Source organism: Phyllobates terribilis, unplaced genomic scaffold, assembly GCF_046119375.1.
Source record: "Phyllobates terribilis strain yellow unplaced genomic scaffold, ASM4611937v1 Scaffold_650__1_contigs__length_881393, whole genome shotgun sequence".
Classification (NCBI taxonomy): Eukaryota; Metazoa; Chordata; class Amphibia; order Anura; family Dendrobatidae; genus Phyllobates; species Phyllobates terribilis.
In genome coordinates this window covers 651,186-666,838 of record NW_027363410.1, presented here as the reverse complement: position 1 = coordinate 666,838, position 15,653 = coordinate 651,186, and the positions used below count along the sequence as shown (strand labels likewise).

The 15,653-nt window shown below is 44.9% G+C and overlaps 12 non-coding genes across 12 annotated transcripts; all 12 read left to right on the top strand.

Annotated features, from left to right (window-relative positions):
- The first annotated feature begins 802 nt into the window (after positions 1-802).
- Positions 803-993, top strand: LOC141235078 (U2 spliceosomal RNA). The gene has a single exon (XR_012300934.1). It is a non-coding gene; the product is annotated as a U2 spliceosomal RNA (small nuclear RNA).
- A 1,114-nt stretch (positions 994-2,107) lies between these two features.
- Positions 2,108-2,298, top strand: LOC141235077 (U2 spliceosomal RNA). Its single transcript, XR_012300933.1, has one exon. It is a non-coding gene; the product is annotated as a U2 spliceosomal RNA (small nuclear RNA).
- Positions 2,299-3,413: 1,115 nt separating this feature from the next.
- Positions 3,414-3,604, top strand: LOC141234836 (U2 spliceosomal RNA). The gene has a single exon (XR_012300715.1). It is a non-coding gene; the product is annotated as a U2 spliceosomal RNA (small nuclear RNA).
- Positions 3,605-4,719: 1,115 nt separating this feature from the next.
- Positions 4,720-4,910, top strand: LOC141235075 (U2 spliceosomal RNA). Its single transcript, XR_012300931.1, has one exon. It is a non-coding gene; the product is annotated as a U2 spliceosomal RNA (small nuclear RNA).
- Positions 4,911-6,025: 1,115 nt separating this feature from the next.
- Positions 6,026-6,216, top strand: LOC141235264 (U2 spliceosomal RNA). The gene has a single exon (XR_012301115.1). It is a non-coding gene; the product is annotated as a U2 spliceosomal RNA (small nuclear RNA).
- A 1,115-nt stretch (positions 6,217-7,331) lies between these two features.
- Positions 7,332-7,522, top strand: LOC141235074 (U2 spliceosomal RNA). Its single transcript, XR_012300930.1, has one exon. It is a non-coding gene; the product is annotated as a U2 spliceosomal RNA (small nuclear RNA).
- A 1,115-nt stretch (positions 7,523-8,637) lies between these two features.
- Positions 8,638-8,828, top strand: LOC141235073 (U2 spliceosomal RNA). The gene has a single exon (XR_012300929.1). It is a non-coding gene; the product is annotated as a U2 spliceosomal RNA (small nuclear RNA).
- Positions 8,829-9,943: 1,115 nt separating this feature from the next.
- On the top strand, positions 9,944-10,134 carry LOC141235173 (U2 spliceosomal RNA). The gene has a single exon (XR_012301028.1). It is a non-coding gene; the product is annotated as a U2 spliceosomal RNA (small nuclear RNA).
- A 1,115-nt stretch (positions 10,135-11,249) lies between these two features.
- Positions 11,250-11,440, top strand: LOC141235072 (U2 spliceosomal RNA). The gene has a single exon (XR_012300928.1). It is a non-coding gene; the product is annotated as a U2 spliceosomal RNA (small nuclear RNA).
- Positions 11,441-12,555: 1,115 nt separating this feature from the next.
- LOC141235071 (U2 spliceosomal RNA) lies at positions 12,556-12,746 on the top strand. Its single transcript, XR_012300927.1, has one exon. It is a non-coding gene; the product is annotated as a U2 spliceosomal RNA (small nuclear RNA).
- Positions 12,747-13,861: 1,115 nt separating this feature from the next.
- Positions 13,862-14,052, top strand: LOC141235070 (U2 spliceosomal RNA). Its single transcript, XR_012300926.1, has one exon. It is a non-coding gene; the product is annotated as a U2 spliceosomal RNA (small nuclear RNA).
- Positions 14,053-15,164: 1,112 nt separating this feature from the next.
- LOC141235069 (U2 spliceosomal RNA) lies at positions 15,165-15,355 on the top strand. Its single transcript, XR_012300925.1, has one exon. It is a non-coding gene; the product is annotated as a U2 spliceosomal RNA (small nuclear RNA).
- The last annotated feature ends 298 nt before the right edge of the window (positions 15,356-15,653 follow it).

Here is a 15,653-nt window from a genome sequence, read left to right as displayed (position 1 = left end):
GCTGCACAATATAATTGACCTTTCAGTATATTGTTGCACACACACCATCTATTTAGCAAATGCCCTTGTTATCAACAGCAGCCTTTTAAACTCACCTGAGCTAACAGGTATGTGCGCTGGTTACTCTGCTGCGCTTAAAATTTCTTTTTTGGTTTGCTACAATGCCTTTTCTGAAACGTTGTCTCCTTCTGCTGGAACACTGACTTCTTTCATTTAATGCCTGCAGACTATAAAAGAGAACCCAACCCAAAAAGTTTGGTTGATTAGTCTGTGGCATTCTGTTAAACTGTTGCTTATGGCGGTCTCTGTGAGCTTCTCAGCGACATTCAGCCAGCCAGGTATCCTGCCTGCAGTAGATGGAATGTGGCAATGGAACGCTGGCTGCGCGTGTCATAATAGGCTCTGAGCCTTTATATACCTGTGCACAGCAGCAGCCACCTTCAGTCTGCTGCTGGACAGCCAGCAGCAGCAGCAGCAGGAGAGGTATGTAATCAGGAGCCCTCCTGCTAAGGGTAGACAGCTGCTCGTTCCACCCCACCCCCCGCCTTAATTGGTTCTCCTCCCTTCCAACGGTGTTGAGGCGGGTGGGAACAGCAGGGGGTGAAGGTGCTGTGTTTAAAGAGGTGGAGTTATGCAGATCTAAAACGCGTGGATTGCAGCAGCAGCAAGCCGAAAAGTGCAGGCATGTAAGGGATCTAGAGGTTGACAACATGTCTTCTTAACGGGAGTCCAGGAGCTCATCTCCACAAATGGACTTTTCAGGATCCTTGGGTGGCTCCGTAGTTTGAAACCAATTCTGGTTATCGCTTCTCGGCCTTTTGGCTAAGATCAAGTGTAGTATCTGTTCTTATCAGTTTAATATCTGATACGTCCCCTATCTGGGGACCATATATTAAATGGATTTTTAGAACAGGGAGATGGAAAAAGAGCTTGCTCTGTCCACTCCACGCATTGACCTGGTATTGCAGTATCTCCAGGACCGGTGCACCCCTTCTTTAATGCAGTTTCTAAAATCAGAAAGAATTGAATTCAATGTTTTTTGTTCATTTTGCTTGTTTGTCGGATTTTGGGATGGACTCTTTGGCTTTGCTTTTCTTCTCCTCATTGGATTTTTCATGTTCAAAGTTGCAGAAGCCAGATTACAAGCTCATTTTGGTTCAACTTCAGCAACTGTGCATTGCATTGCCATGTAATGTGATGCAATGCTATCTTTCTAGCTCTCCCTTTTTACTTCCTTTTGGATAAACAGACATATTAGGCAAGCATTTTGGAGCTTTCACCTAAATAACTACAGGTGGTGAGATAAGCTGCACAATATAATTGACCTTTCAGTATATTGTTGCACACACACCATCTATTTAGCAAATGCCCTTGTTATCAACAGCAGCCTTTTAAACTCACCTGAGCTAACAGGTATGTGCGCTGGTTACTCTGCTGCGCTTAAAATTTCTTTTTTGGTTTGCTACAATGCCTTTTCTGAAACGTTGTCTCCTTCTGCTGGAACACTGACTTCTTTCATTTAATGCCTGCAGACTATAAAAGAGAACCCAACCCAAAAAGTTTGGTTGATTAGTCTGTGGCATTCTGTTAAACTGTTGCTTATGGCGGTTTCTGTGAGCTTCTCAGCGACATTCAGCCAGCCAGGTATCCTGCCTGCATAGATGGAATGTGGCAATGGAACGCTGGCTGCGCGTGTCATAATAGGCTCTGAGCCTTTATATACCTGTGCACAGCAGCAGCCACCTTCAGTCTGCTGCTGGACAGCCAGCAGCAGCAGCAGCAGGAGAGGTATGTAATCAGGAGCCCTCCTGCTAAGGGTAGACAGCTGCTCGTTCCACCCCACCCCCCGCCTTAATTGGTTCTCCTCCCTTCCAACGGTGTTGAGGCGGGTGGGAACAGCAGGGGGTGAAGGTGCTGTGTTTAAAGAGGTGGAGTTATGCAGATCTAAAACGCGTGGATTGCAGCAGCAGCAAGCCGAAAAGTGCAGGCATGTAAGGGATCTAGAGGTTGACAACATGTCTTCTTAACGGGAGTCCAGGAGCTCATCTCCACAAATGGACTTTTCAGGATCCTTGGGTGGCTCCGTAGTTTGAAACCAATTCTGGTTATCGCTTCTCGGCCTTTTGGCTAAGATCAAGTGTAGTATCTGTTCTTATCAGTTTAATATCTGATACGTCCCCTATCTGGGGACCATATATTAAATGGATTTTTAGAACAGGGAGATGGAAAAAGAGCTTGCTCTGTCCACTCCACGCATTGACCTGGTATTGCAGTATCTCCAGGACCGGTGCACCCCTTCTTTAATGCAGTTTCTAAAATCAGAAAGAATTGAATTCAATGTTTTTTGTTCATTTTACTTGTTTGTCGGATTTTGGGATGGACTCTTTGGCTTTGCTTTTCTTCTCCTCATTGGATTTTTCATGTTCAAAGTTGCAGAAGCCAGATTACAAGCTCATTTTGGTTCAACTTCAGCAACTGTGCATTGCATTGCCATGTAATGTGATGCAATGCTATCTTTCTAGCTCTCCCTTTTTACTTCCTTTTGGATAAACAGACATATTAGGCAAGCATTTTGGAGCTTTCACCTAAATAACTACAGGTGGTGAGATAAGCTGCACAATATAATTGACCTTTCAGTATATTGTTGCACACACACCATCTATTTAGCAAAAGCCCTTGTTATAAACAGCAGCCTTTTAAACTCACCTGAGCTAACAGGTATGTGCGCTGGTTACTCTGCTGCGCTTAAAATTTCTTTTTTGGTTTGCTACAATGCCTTTTCTGAAACGTTGTCTCCTTCTGCTGGAACACTGACTTCTTTCATTTAATGCCTGCAGACTATAAAAGAGAACCCAACCCAAAAAGTTTGGTTGATTAGTCTGTGGCATTCTGTTAAACTGTTGCTTATGGCGGTCTCTGTGAGCTTCTCAGCGACATTCAGCCAGCCAGGTATCCTGCCTGCAGTAGATGGAATGTGGCAATGGAACGCTGGCTGCGCGTGTCATAATAGGCTCTGAGCCTTTATATACCTGTGCACAGCAGCAGCCACCTTCAGTCTGCTGCTGGACAGCCAGCAGCAGCAGCAGCAGGAGAGGTATGTAATCAGGAGCCCTCCTGCTAAGGGTAGACAGCTGCTCGTTCCACCCCACCCCCCGCCTTAATTGGTTCTCCTCCCTTCCAACGGTGTTGAGGCGGGTGGGAACAGCAGGGGGTGAAGGTGCTGTGTTTAAAGAGGTGGAGTTATGCAGATCTAAAACGCGTGGATTGCAGCAGCAGCAAGCCGAAAAGTGCAGGCATGTAAGGGATCTAGAGGTTGACAACATGTCTTCTTAACGGGAGTCCAGGAGCTCATCTCCACAAATGGACTTTTCAGGATCCTTGGGTGGCTCCGTAGTTTGAAACCAATTCTGGTTATCGCTTCTCGGCCTTTTGGCTAAGATCAAGTGTAGTATCTGTTCTTATCAGTTTAATATCTGATACGTCCCCTATCTGGGGACCATATATTAAATGGATTTTTAGAACAGGGAGATGGAAAAAGAGCTTGCTCTGTCCACTCCACGCATTGACCTGGTATTGCAGTATCTCCAGGACCAGTGCACCCCTTCTTTAATGCAGTTTCTAAAATCAGAAAGAATTGAATTCAATGTTTTTTGTTCATTTTGCTTGTTTGTCGGATTTTGGGATGGACTCTTTGGCTTTGCTTTTCTTCTCCTCATTGGATTTTTCATGTTCAAAGTTGCAGAAGCCAGATTACAAGCTCATTTTGGTTCAACTTCAGCAACTGTGCATTGCATTGCCATGTAATGTGATGCAATGCTATCTTTCTAGCTCTCCCTTTTTACTTCCTTTTGGATAAACAGACATATTAGGCAAGCATTTTGGAGCTTTCACCTAAATAACTACAGGTGGTGAGATAAGCTGCACAATATAATTGACCTTTCAGTATATTGTTGCACACACACCATCTATTTAGCAAATGCCCTTGTTATCAACAGCAGCCTTTTAAACTCACCTGAGCTAACAGGTATGTGCGCTGGTTACTCTGCTGCGCTTAAAATTTCTTTTTTGGTTTGCTACAATGCCTTTTCTGAAACGTTGTCTCCTTCTGCTGGAACACTGACTTCTTTCATTTAATGCCTGCAGACTATAAAAGAGAACCCAACCCAAAAAGTTTGGTTGATTAGTCTGTGGCATTCTGTTAAACTGTTGCTTATGGCGGTCTCTGTGAGCTTCTCAGCGACATTCAGCCAGCCAGGTATCCTGCCTGCAGTAGATGGAATGTGGCAATGGAACGCTGGCTGCGCGTGTCATAATAGGCTCTGAGCCTTTATATACCTGTGCACAGCAGCAGCCACCTTCAGTCTGCTGCTGGACAGCCAGCAGCAGCAGCAGCAGGAGAGGTATGTAATCAGGAGCCCTCCTGCTAAGGGTAGACAGCTGCTCGTTCCACCCCACCCCCCGCCTTAATTGGTTCTCCTCCCTTCCAACGGTGTTGAGGCGGGTGGGAACAGCAGGGGGTGAAGGTGCTGTGTTTAAAGAGGTGGAGTTATGCAGATCTAAAACGCGTGGATTGCAGCAGCAGCAAGCCGAAAAGTGCAGGCATGTAAGGGATCTAGAGGTTGACAACATGTCTTCTTAACGGGAGTCCAGGAGCTCATCTCCACAAATGGACTTTTCAGGATCCTTGGGTGGCTCCGTAGTTTGAAACCAATTCTGGTTATCGCTTCTCGGCCTTTTGGCTAAGATCAAGTGTAGTATCTGTTCTTATCAGTTTAATATCTGATACGTCCCCTATCTGGGGACCATATATTAAATGGATTTTTAGAACAGGGAGATGGAAAAAGAGCTTGCTCTGTCCACTCCACGCATTGACCTGGTATTGCAGTATCTCCAGGACCGGTGCACCCCTTCTTTAATGCAGTTTCTAAAATCAGAAAGAATTGAATTCAATGTTTTTTGTTCATTTTGCTTGTTTGTCGGATTTTGGGATGGACTCTTTGGCTTTGCTTTTCTTCTCCTCATTGGATTTTTCATGTTCAAAGTTGCAGAAGCCAGATTACAAGCTCATTTTGGTTCAACTTCAGCAACTGTGCATTGCATTGCCATGTAATGTGATGCAATGCTATCTTTCTAGCTCTCCCTTTTTACTTCCTTTTGGATAAACAGACATATTAGGCAAGCATTTTGGAGCTTTCACCTAAATAACTACAGGTGGTGAGATAAGCTGCACAATATAATTGACCTTTCAGTATATTGTTGCACACACACCATCTATTTAGCAAATGCCCTTGTTATCAACAGCAGCCTTTTAAACTCACCTGAGCTAACAGGTATGTGCGCTGGTTACTCTGCTGCGCTTAAAATTTCTTTTTTGGTTTGCTACAATGCCTTTTCTGAAACGTTGTCTCCTTCTGCTGGAACACTGACTTCTTTCATTTAATGCCTGCAGACTATAAAAGAGAACCCAACCCAAAAAGTTTGGTTGATTAGTCTGTGGCATTCTGTTAAACTGTTGCTTATGGCGGTCTCTGTGAGCTTCTCAGCGACATTCAGCCAGCCAGGTATCCTGCCTGCAGTAGATGGAATGTGGCAATGGAACGCTGGCTGCGCGTGTCATAATAGGCTCTGAGCCTTTATATACCTGTGCACAGCAGCAGCCACCTTCAGTCTGCTGCTGGACAGCCAGCAGCAGCAGCAGCAGGAGAGGTATGTAATCAGGAGCCCTCCTGCTAAGGGTAGACAGCTGCTCGTTCCACCCCACCCCCCGCCTTAATTGGTTCTCCTCCCTTCCAACGGTGTTGAGGCGGGTGGGAACAGCAGGGGGTGAAGGTGCTGTGTTTAAAGAGGTGGAGTTATGCAGATCTAAAACGCGTGGATTGCAGCAGCAGCAAGCCGAAAAGTGCAGGCATGTAAGGGATCTAGAGGTTGACAACATGTCTTCTTAACGGGAGTCCAGGAGCTCATCTCCACAAATGGACTTTTCAGGATCCTTGGGTGGCTCCGTAGTTTGAAACCAATTCTGGTTATCGCTTCTCGGCCTTTTGGCTAAGATCAAGTGTAGTATCTGTTCTTATCAGTTTAATATCTGATACGTCCCCTATCTGGGGACCATATATTAAATGGATTTTTAGAACAGGGAGATGGAAAAAGAGCTTGCTCTGTCCACTCCACGCATTGACCTGGTATTGCAGTATCTCAAGGACCGGTGCACCCCTTCTTTAATGCAGTTTCTAAAATCAGAAAGAATTGAATTCAATGTTTTTTGTTCATTTTGCTTGTTTGTCGGATTTTGGGATGGACTCTTTGGCTTTGCTTTTCTTCTCCTCATTGGATTTTTCATGTTCAAAGTTGCAGAAGCCAGATTACAAGCTCATTTTGGTTCAACTTCAGCAACTGTGCATTGCATTGCCATGTAATGTGATGCAATGCTATCTTTCTAGCTCTCCCTTTTTACTTCCTTTTGGATAAACAGACATATTAGGCAAGCATTTTGGAGCTTTCACCTAAATAACTACAGGTGGTGAGATAAGCTGCACAATATAATTGACCTTTCAGTATATTGTTGCACACACACCATCTATTTAGCAAATGCCCTTGTTATCAACAGCAGCCTTTTAAACTCACCTGAGCTAACAGGTATGTGCGCTGGTTACTCTGCTGCGCTTAAAATTTCTTTTTTGGTTTGCTACAATGCCTTTTCTGAAACGTTGTCTCCTTCTGCTGGAACACTGACTTCTTTCATTTAATGCCTGCAGACTATAAAAGAGAACCCAACCCAAAAAGTTTGGTTGATTAGTCTGTGGCATTCTGTTAAACTGTTGCTTATGGCGGTCTCTGTGAGCTTCTCAGCGACATTCAGCCAGCCAGGTATCCTGCCTGCAGTAGATGGAATGTGGCAATGGAACGCTGGCTGCGCGTGTCATAATAGGCTCTGAGCCTTTATATACCTGTGCACAGCAGCAGCCACCTTCAGTCTGCTGCTGGACAGCCAGCAGCAGCAGCAGCAGGAGAGGTATGTAATCAGGAGCCCTCCTGCTAAGGGTAGACAGCTGCTCGTTCCACCCCACCCCCCGCCTTAATTGGTTCTCCTCCCTTCCAACGGTGTTGAGGCGGGTGGGAACAGCAGGGGGTGAAGGTGCTGTGTTTAAAGAGGTGGAGTTATGCAGATCTAAAACGCGTGGATTGCAGCAGCAGCAAGCCGAAAAGTGCAGGCATGTAAGGGATCTAGAGGTTGACAACATGTCTTCTTAACGGGAGTCCAGGAGCTCATCTCCACAAATGGACTTTTCAGGATCCTTGGGTGGCTCCGTAGTTTGAAACCAATTCTGGTTATCGCTTCTCGGCCTTTTGGCTAAGATCAAGTGTAGTATCTGTTCTTATCAGTTTAATATCTGATACGTCCCCTATCTGGGGACCATATATTAAATGGATTTTTAGAACAGGGAGATGGAAAAAGAGCTTGCTCTGTCCACTCCACGCATTGACCTGGTATTGCAGTATCTCCAGGACCGGTGCACCCCTTCTTTAATGCAGTTTCTAAAATCAGAAAGAATTGAATTCAATGTTTTTTGTTCATTTTGCTTGTTTGTCGGATTTTGGGATGGACTCTTTGGCTTTGCTTTTCTTCTCCTCATTGGATTTTTCATGTTCAAAGTTGCAGAAGCCAGATTACAAGCTCATTTTGGTTCAACTTCAGCAACTGTGCATTGCATTGCCATGTAATGTGATGCAATGCTATCTTTCTAGCTCTCCCTTTTTACTTCCTTTTGGATAAACAGACATATTAGGCAAGCATTTTGGAGCTTTCACCTAAATAACTACAGGTGGTGAGATAAGCTGCACAATATAATTGACCTTTCAGTATATTGTTGCACACACACCATCTATTTAGCAAATGCCCTTGTTATCAACAGCAGCCTTTTAAACTCACCTGAGCTAACAGGTATGTGCGCTGGTTACTCTGCTGCGCTTAAAATTTCTTTTTTGGTTTGCTACAATGCCTTTTCTGAAACGTTGTCTCCTTCTGCTGGAACACTGACTTCTTTCATTTAATGCCTGCAGACTATAAAAGAGAACCCAACCCAAAAAGTTTGGTTGATTAGTCTGTGGCATTCTGTTAAACTGTTGCTTATGGCGGTCTCTGTGAGCTTCTCAGCGACATTCAGCCAGCCAGGTATCCTGCCTGCAGTAGATGGAATGTGGCAATGGAACGCTGGCTGCGCGTGTCATAATAGGCTCTGAGCCTTTATATACCTGTGCACAGCAGCAGCCACCTTCAGTCTGCTGCTGGACAGCCAGCAGCAGCAGCAGCAGGAGAGGTATGTAATCAGGAGCCCTCCTGCTAAGGGTAGACAGCTGCTCGTTCCACCCCACCCCCCGCCTTAATTGGTTCTCCTCCCTTCCAACGGTGTTGAGGCGGGTGGGAACAGCAGGGGGTGAAGGTGCTGTGTTTAAAGAGGTGGAGTTATGCAGATCTAAAACGCGTGGATTGCAGCAGCAGCAAGCCGAAAAGTGCAGGCATGTAAGGGATCTAGAGGTTGACAACATGTCTTCTTAACGGGAGTCCAGGAGCTCATCTCCACAAATGGACTTTTCAGGATCCTTGGGTGGCTCCGTAGTTTGAAACCAATTCTGGTTATCGCTTCTCGGCCTTTTGGCTAAGATCAAGTGTAGTATCTGTTCTTATCAGTTTAATATCTGATACGTCCCCTATCTGGGGACCATATATTAAATGGATTTTTAGAACAGGGAGATGGAAAAAGAGCTTGCTCTGTCCACTCCACGCATTGACCTGGTATTGCAGTATCTCCAGGACCGGTGCACCCCTTCTTTAATGCAGTTTCTAAAATCAGAAAGAATTGAATTCAATGTTTTTTGTTCATTTTGCTTGTTTGTCGGATTTTGGGATGGACTCTTTGGCTTTGCTTTTCTTCTCCTCATTGGATTTTTCATGTTCAAAGTTGCAGAAGCCAGATTACAAGCTCATTTTGGTTCAACTTCAGCAACTGTGCATTGCATTGCCATGTAATGTGATGCAATGCTATCTTTCTAGCTCTCCCTTTTTACTTCCTTTTGGATAAACAGACATATTAGGCAAGCATTTTGGAGCTTTCACCTAAATAACTACAGGTGGTGAGATAAGCTGCACAATATAATTGACCTTTCAGTATATTGTTGCACACACACCATCTATTTAGCAAATGCCCTTGTTATCAACAGCAGCCTTTTAAACTCACCTGAGCTAACAGGTATGTGCGCTGGTTACTCTGCTGCGCTTAAAATTTCTTTTTTGGTTTGCTACAATGCCTTTTCTGAAACGTTGTCTCCTTCTGCTGGAACACTGACTTCTTTCATTTAATGCCTGCAGACTATAAAAGAGAACCCAACCCAAAAAGTTTGGTTGATTAGTCTGTGGCATTCTGTTAAACTGTTGCTTATGGCGGTCTCTGTGAGCTTCTCAGCGACATTCAGCCAGCCAGGTATCCTGCCTGCAGTAGATGGAATGTGGCAATGGAACGCTGGCTGCGCGTGTCATAATAGGCTCTGAGCCTTTATATACCTGTGCACAGCAGCAGCCACCTTCAGTCTGCTGCTGGACAGCCAGCAGCAGCAGCAGCAGGAGAGGTATGTAATCAGGAGCCCTCCTGCTAAGGGTAGACAGCTGCTCGTTCCACCCCACCCCCCGCCTTAATTGGTTCTCCTCCCTTCCAACGGTGTTGAGGCGGGTGGGAACAGCAGGGGGTGAAGGTGCTGTGTTTAAAGAGGTGGAGTTATGCAGATCTAAAACGCGTGGATTGCAGCAGCAGCAAGCCGAAAAGTGCAGGCATGTAAGGGATCTAGAGGTTGACAACATGTCTTCTTAACGGGAGTCCAGGAGCTCATCTCCACAAATGGACTTTTCAGGATCCTTGGGTGGCTCCGTAGTTTGAAACCAATTCTGGTTATCGCTTCTCGGCCTTTTGGCTAAGATCAAGTGTAGTATCTGTTCTTATCAGTTTAATATCTGATACGTCCCCTATCTGGGGACCATATATTAAATGGATTTTTAGAACAGGGAGATGGAAAAAGAGCTTGCTCTGTCCACTCCATGCATTGACCTGGTATTGCAGTATCTCCAGGACCGGTGCACCCCTTCTTTAATGCAGTTTCTAAAATCAGAAAGAATTGAATTCAATGTTTTTTGTTCATTTTGCTTGTTTGTCGGATTTTGGGATGGACTCTTTGGCTTTGCTTTTCTTCTCCTCATTGAATTTTTCATGTTCAAAGTTGCAGAAGCCAGATTACAAGCTCATTTTGGTTCAACTTCAGCAACTGTGCATTGCATTGCCATGTAATGTGATGCAATGCTATCTTTCTAGCTCTCCCTTTTTACTTCCTTTTGGATAAACAGACTTATTAGGCAAGCATTTTGGAGCTTTCACCTAAATAACTACAGGTGGTGAGATAAGCTGCACAATATAATTGACCTTTCAGTATATTGTTGCACACACACCATCTATTTAGCAAATGCCCTTGTTATCAACAGCAGCCTTTTAAACTCACCTGAGCTAACAGGTATGTGCGCTGGTTACTCTGCTGCGCTTAAAATTTCTTTTTTGGTTTGCTACAATGCCTTTTCTGAAACGTTGTCTCCTTCTGCTGGAACACTGACTTCTTTCATTTAATGCCTGCAGACTATAAAAGAGAACCCAACCCAAAAAGTTTGGTTGATTAGTCTGTGGCATTCTGTTAAACTGTTGCTTATGGCGGTCTCTGTGAGCTTCTCAGCGACATTCAGCCAGCCAGGTATCCTGCCTGCAGTAGATGGAATGTGGCAATGGAACGCTGGCTGCGCGTGTCATAATAGGCTCTGAGCCTTTATATACCTGTGCACAGCAGCAGCCACCTTCAGTCTGCTGCTGGACAGCCAGCAGCAGCAGCAGCAGGAGAGGTATGTAATCAGGAGCCCTCCTGCTAAGGATAGACAGCTGCTCGTTCCACCCCACCCCCCGCCTTAATTGGTTCTCCTCCCTTCCAACGGTGTTGAGGCGGGTGGGAACAGCAGGGGGTGAAGGTGCTGTGTTTAAAGAGGTGGAGTTATGCAGATCTAAAACGCGTGGATTGCAGCAGCAGCAAGCCGAAAAGTGCAGGCATGTAAGGGATCTAGAGGTTGACAACATGTCTTCTTAACGGGAGTCCAGGAGCTCATCTCCACAAATGGACTTTTCAGGATCCTTGGGTGGCTCCGTAGTTTGAAACCAATTCTGGTTATCGCTTCTCGGCCTTTTGGCTAAGATCAAGTGTAGTATCTGTTCTTATCAGTTTAATATCTGATACGTCCCCTATCTGGGGACCATATATTAAATGGATTTTTAGAACAGGGAGATGGAAAAAGAGCTTGCTCTGTCCACTCCACGCATTGACCTGGTATTGCAGTATCTCCAGGACCGGTGCACCCCTTCTTTAATGCAGTTTCTAAAATCAGAAAGAATTGAATTCAATGTTTTTTGTTCATTTTGCTTGTTTGTCGGATTTTGGGATGGACTCTTTGGCTTTGCTTTTCTTCTCCTCATTGGATTTTTCATGTTCAAAGTTGCAGAAGCCAGATTACAAGCTCATTTTGGTTCAACTTCAGCAACTGTGCATTGCATTGCCATGTAATGTGATGCAATGCTATCTTTCTAGCTCTCCCTTTTTACTTCCTTTTGGATAAACAGACATATTAGGCAAGCATTTTGGAGCTTTCACCTAAATAACTACAGGTGGTGAGATAAGCTGCACAATATAATTGACCTTTCAGTATATTGTTGCACACACACCATCTATTTAGCAAATGCCCTTGTTATCAACAGCAGCCTTTTAAACTCACCTGAGCTAACAGGTATGTGCGCTGGTTACTCTGCTGCGCTTAAAATTTCTTTTTTGGTTTGCTACAATGCCTTTTCTGAAACGTTGTCTCCTTCTGCTGGAACACTGACTTCTTTCATTTAATGCCTGCAGACTATAAAAGAGAACCCAACCCAAAAAGTTTGGTTGATTAGTCTGTGGCATTCTGTTAAACTGTTGCTTATGGCGGTCTCTGTGAGCTTCTCAGCGACATTCAGCCAGCCAGGTATCCTGCCTGCAGTAGATGGAATGTGGCAATGGAACGCTGGCTGCGCGTGTCATAATAGGCTCTGAGCCTTTATATACCTGTGCACAGCAGCAGCCACCTTCAGTCTGCTGCTGGACAGCCAGCAGCAGCAGCAGCAGGAGAGGTATGTAATCAGGAGCCCTCCTGCTAAGGATAGACAGCTGCTCGTTCCACCCCACCCCCCGCCTTAATTGGTTCTCCTCCCTTCCAACGGTGTTGAGGCGGGTGGGAACAGCAGGGGGTGAAGGTGCTGTGTTTAAAGAGGTGGAGTTATGCAGATCTAAAACGCGTGGATTGCAGCAGCAGCAAGCCGAAAAGTGCAGGCATGTAAGGGATCTAGAGGTTGACAACATGTCTTCTTAACGGGAGTCCAGGAGCTCATCTCCACAAATGGACTTTTCAGGATCCTTGGGTGGCTCCGTAGTTTGAAACCAATTCTGGTTATCGCTTCTCGGCCTTTTGGCTAAGATCAAGTGTAGTATCTGTTCTTATCAGTTTAATATCTGATACGTCCCCTATCTGGGGACCATATATTAAATGGATTTTTAGAACAGGGAGATGGAAAAAGAGCTTGCTCTGTCCACTCCACGCATTGACCTGGTATTGCAGTATCTCCAGGACCGGTGCACCCCTTCTTTAATGCAGTTTCTAAAATCAGAAAGAATTGAATTCAATGTTTTTTGTTCATTTTGCTTGTTTGTCGGATTTTGGGATGGACTCTTTGGCTTTGCTTTTCTTCTCCTCATTGGATTTTTCATGTTCAAAGTTGCAGAAGCCAGATTACAAGCTCATTTTGGTTCAACTTCAGCAACTGTGCATTGCATTGCCATGTAATGTGATGCAATGCTATCTTTCTAGCTCTCCCTTTTTACTTCCTTTTGGATAAACAGACATATTAGGCAAGCATTTTGGAGCTTTCACCTAAATAACTACAGGTGGTGAGATAAGCTGCACAATATAATTGACCTTTCAGTATATTGTTGCACACACACCATCTATTTAGCAAATGCCCTTGTTATCAACAGCAGCCTTTTAAACTCACCTGAGCTAACAGGTATGTGCGCTGGTTACTCTGCTGCGCTTAAAATTTCTTTTTTGGTTTGCTACAATGCCTTTTCTGAAACGTTGTCTCCTTCTGCTGGAACACTGACTTCTTTCATTTAATGCCTGCAGACTATAAAAGAGAACCCAACCCAAAAAGTTTGGTTGATTAGTCTGTGGCATTCTGTTAAACTGTTGCTTATGGCGGTCTCTGTGAGCTTCTCAGCGACATTCAGCCAGCCAGGTATCCTGCCTGCAGTAGATGGAATGTGGCAATGAAACGCTGGCTGCGCGTGTCATAATAGGCTCTGAGCCTTTATATACCTGTGCACAGCAGCAGCCACCTTCAGTCTGCTGCTGGACAGCCAGCAGCAGCAGCAGCAGGAGAGGTATGTAATCAGGAGCCCTCCTGCTAAGGGTAGACAGCTGCTCGTTCCACCCCACCCCCCGCCTTAATTGGTTCTCCTCCCTTCCAACGGTGTTGAGGCGGGTGGGAACAGCAGGGGGTGAAGGTGCTGTGTTTAAAGAGGTGGAGTTATGCAGATCTAAAACGCGTGGATTGCAGCAGCAGCAAGCCGAAAAGTGCAGGCATGTAAGGGATCTAGAGGTTGACAACATGTCTTCTTAACGGGAGTCCAGGAGCTCATCTCCACAAATGGACTTTTCAGGATCCTTGGGTGGCTCCGTAGTTTGAAACCAATTCTGGTTATCGCTTCTCGGCCTTTTGGCTAAGATCAAGTGTAGTATCTGTTCTTATCAGTTTAATATCTGATACGTCCCCTATCTGGGGACCATATATTAAATGGATTTTTAGAACAGGGAGATGGAAAAAGAGCTTGCTCTGTCCACTCCACGCATTGACCTGGTATTGCAGTATCTCCAGGACCGGTGCACCCCTTCTTTAATGCAGTTTCTAAAATCAGAAAGAATTGAATTCAATGTTTTTTGTTCATTTTGCTTGTTTGTCGGATTTTGGGATGGACTCTTTGGCTTTGCTTTTCTTCTCCTCATTGGATTTTTCATGTTCAAAGTTGCAGAAGCCAGATTACAAGCTCATTTTGGTTCAACTTCAGCAACTGTGCATTGCATTGCCATGTAATGTGATGCAATGCTATCTTTCTAGCTCTCCCTTTTTACTTCCTTTTGGATAAACAGACATATTAGGCAAGCATTTTGGAGCTTTCACCTAAATAACTACAGGTGGTGAGATAAGCTGCACAATATAATTGACCTTTCAGTATATTGTTGCACACACACCATCTATTTAGCAAATGCCCTTGTTATCAACAGCAGCCTTTTAAACTCACCTGAGCTAACAGGTATGTGCGCTGGTTACTCTGCTGCGCTTAAAATTTCTTTTTTGGTTTGCTACAATGCCTTTTCTGAAACGTTGTCTCCTTCTGCTGGAACACTGACTTCTTTCATTTAATGCCTGCAGACTATAAAAGAGAACCCAACCCAAAAAGTTTGGTTGATTAGTCTGTGGCATTCTGTTAAACTGTTGCTTATGGCGGTCTCTGTGAGCTTCTCAGCGACATTCTGCCAGCCAGGTATCCTGCCTGCAGTAGATGGAATGTGGCAATGGAAAGCTGGCTGCGCGTCTCATAATAGGCTCTGAGCCTTTATATACCTGTGCACAGCAGCAGCCACCTTCAGTCTGCTGCTGGACAGCCAGCAGCAGCAGCAGGAGAGGTATGTAATCAGGAGCCCTCCTGCTAAGGGTAGACAGCTGCTCGTTCCACCCCACCCCCCGCCTTAATTGGTTCTCCTCCCTTCCAACGGTGTTGAGGCGGGTGGGAACAGCAGGGGGTGAAGGTGCTGTGTTTAAAGAGGTGGAGTTATGCAGATCTAAAACGCGTGGATTGCAGCAGCAGCAAGCCGAAAAGTGCAGGCATGTAAGGGATCTAGAGGTTGACAACATGTCTTCTTAACGGGAGTCCAGGAGCTCATCTCCACAAATGGACTTTTCAGGATCCTTGGGTGGCTCCGTAGTTTGAAACCAATTCTGGTTATCGCTTCTCGGCCTTTTGGCTAAGATCAAGTGTAGTATCTGTTCTTATCAGTTTAATATCTGATACGTCCCCTATCTGGGGACCATATATTAAATGGATTTTTAGAACAGGGAGATGGAAAAAGAGCTTGCTCTGTCCACTCCACGCATTGACCTGGTATTGCAGTATCTCCAGGACCGGTGCACCCCTTCTTTAATGCAGTTTCTAAAATCAGAAAGAATTGAATTCAATGTTTTTTGTTCATTTTGCTTGTTTGTCGGATTTTGGGATGGACTCTTTGGCTTTGCTTTTCTTCTCCTCATTGGATTTTTCATGTTCAAAGTTGCAGAAGCCAGATTACAAGCTCATTTTGGTTCAACTTCAGCAACTGTGCATTGCATTGCCATGTAATGTGATGCAATGCTATCTTTCTAGCTCTCCCTTTTTACTTCCTTTTGGATAAACAGACATATTAGGCAAGCATTTTGGAGCTTTCACCTAAATAACTA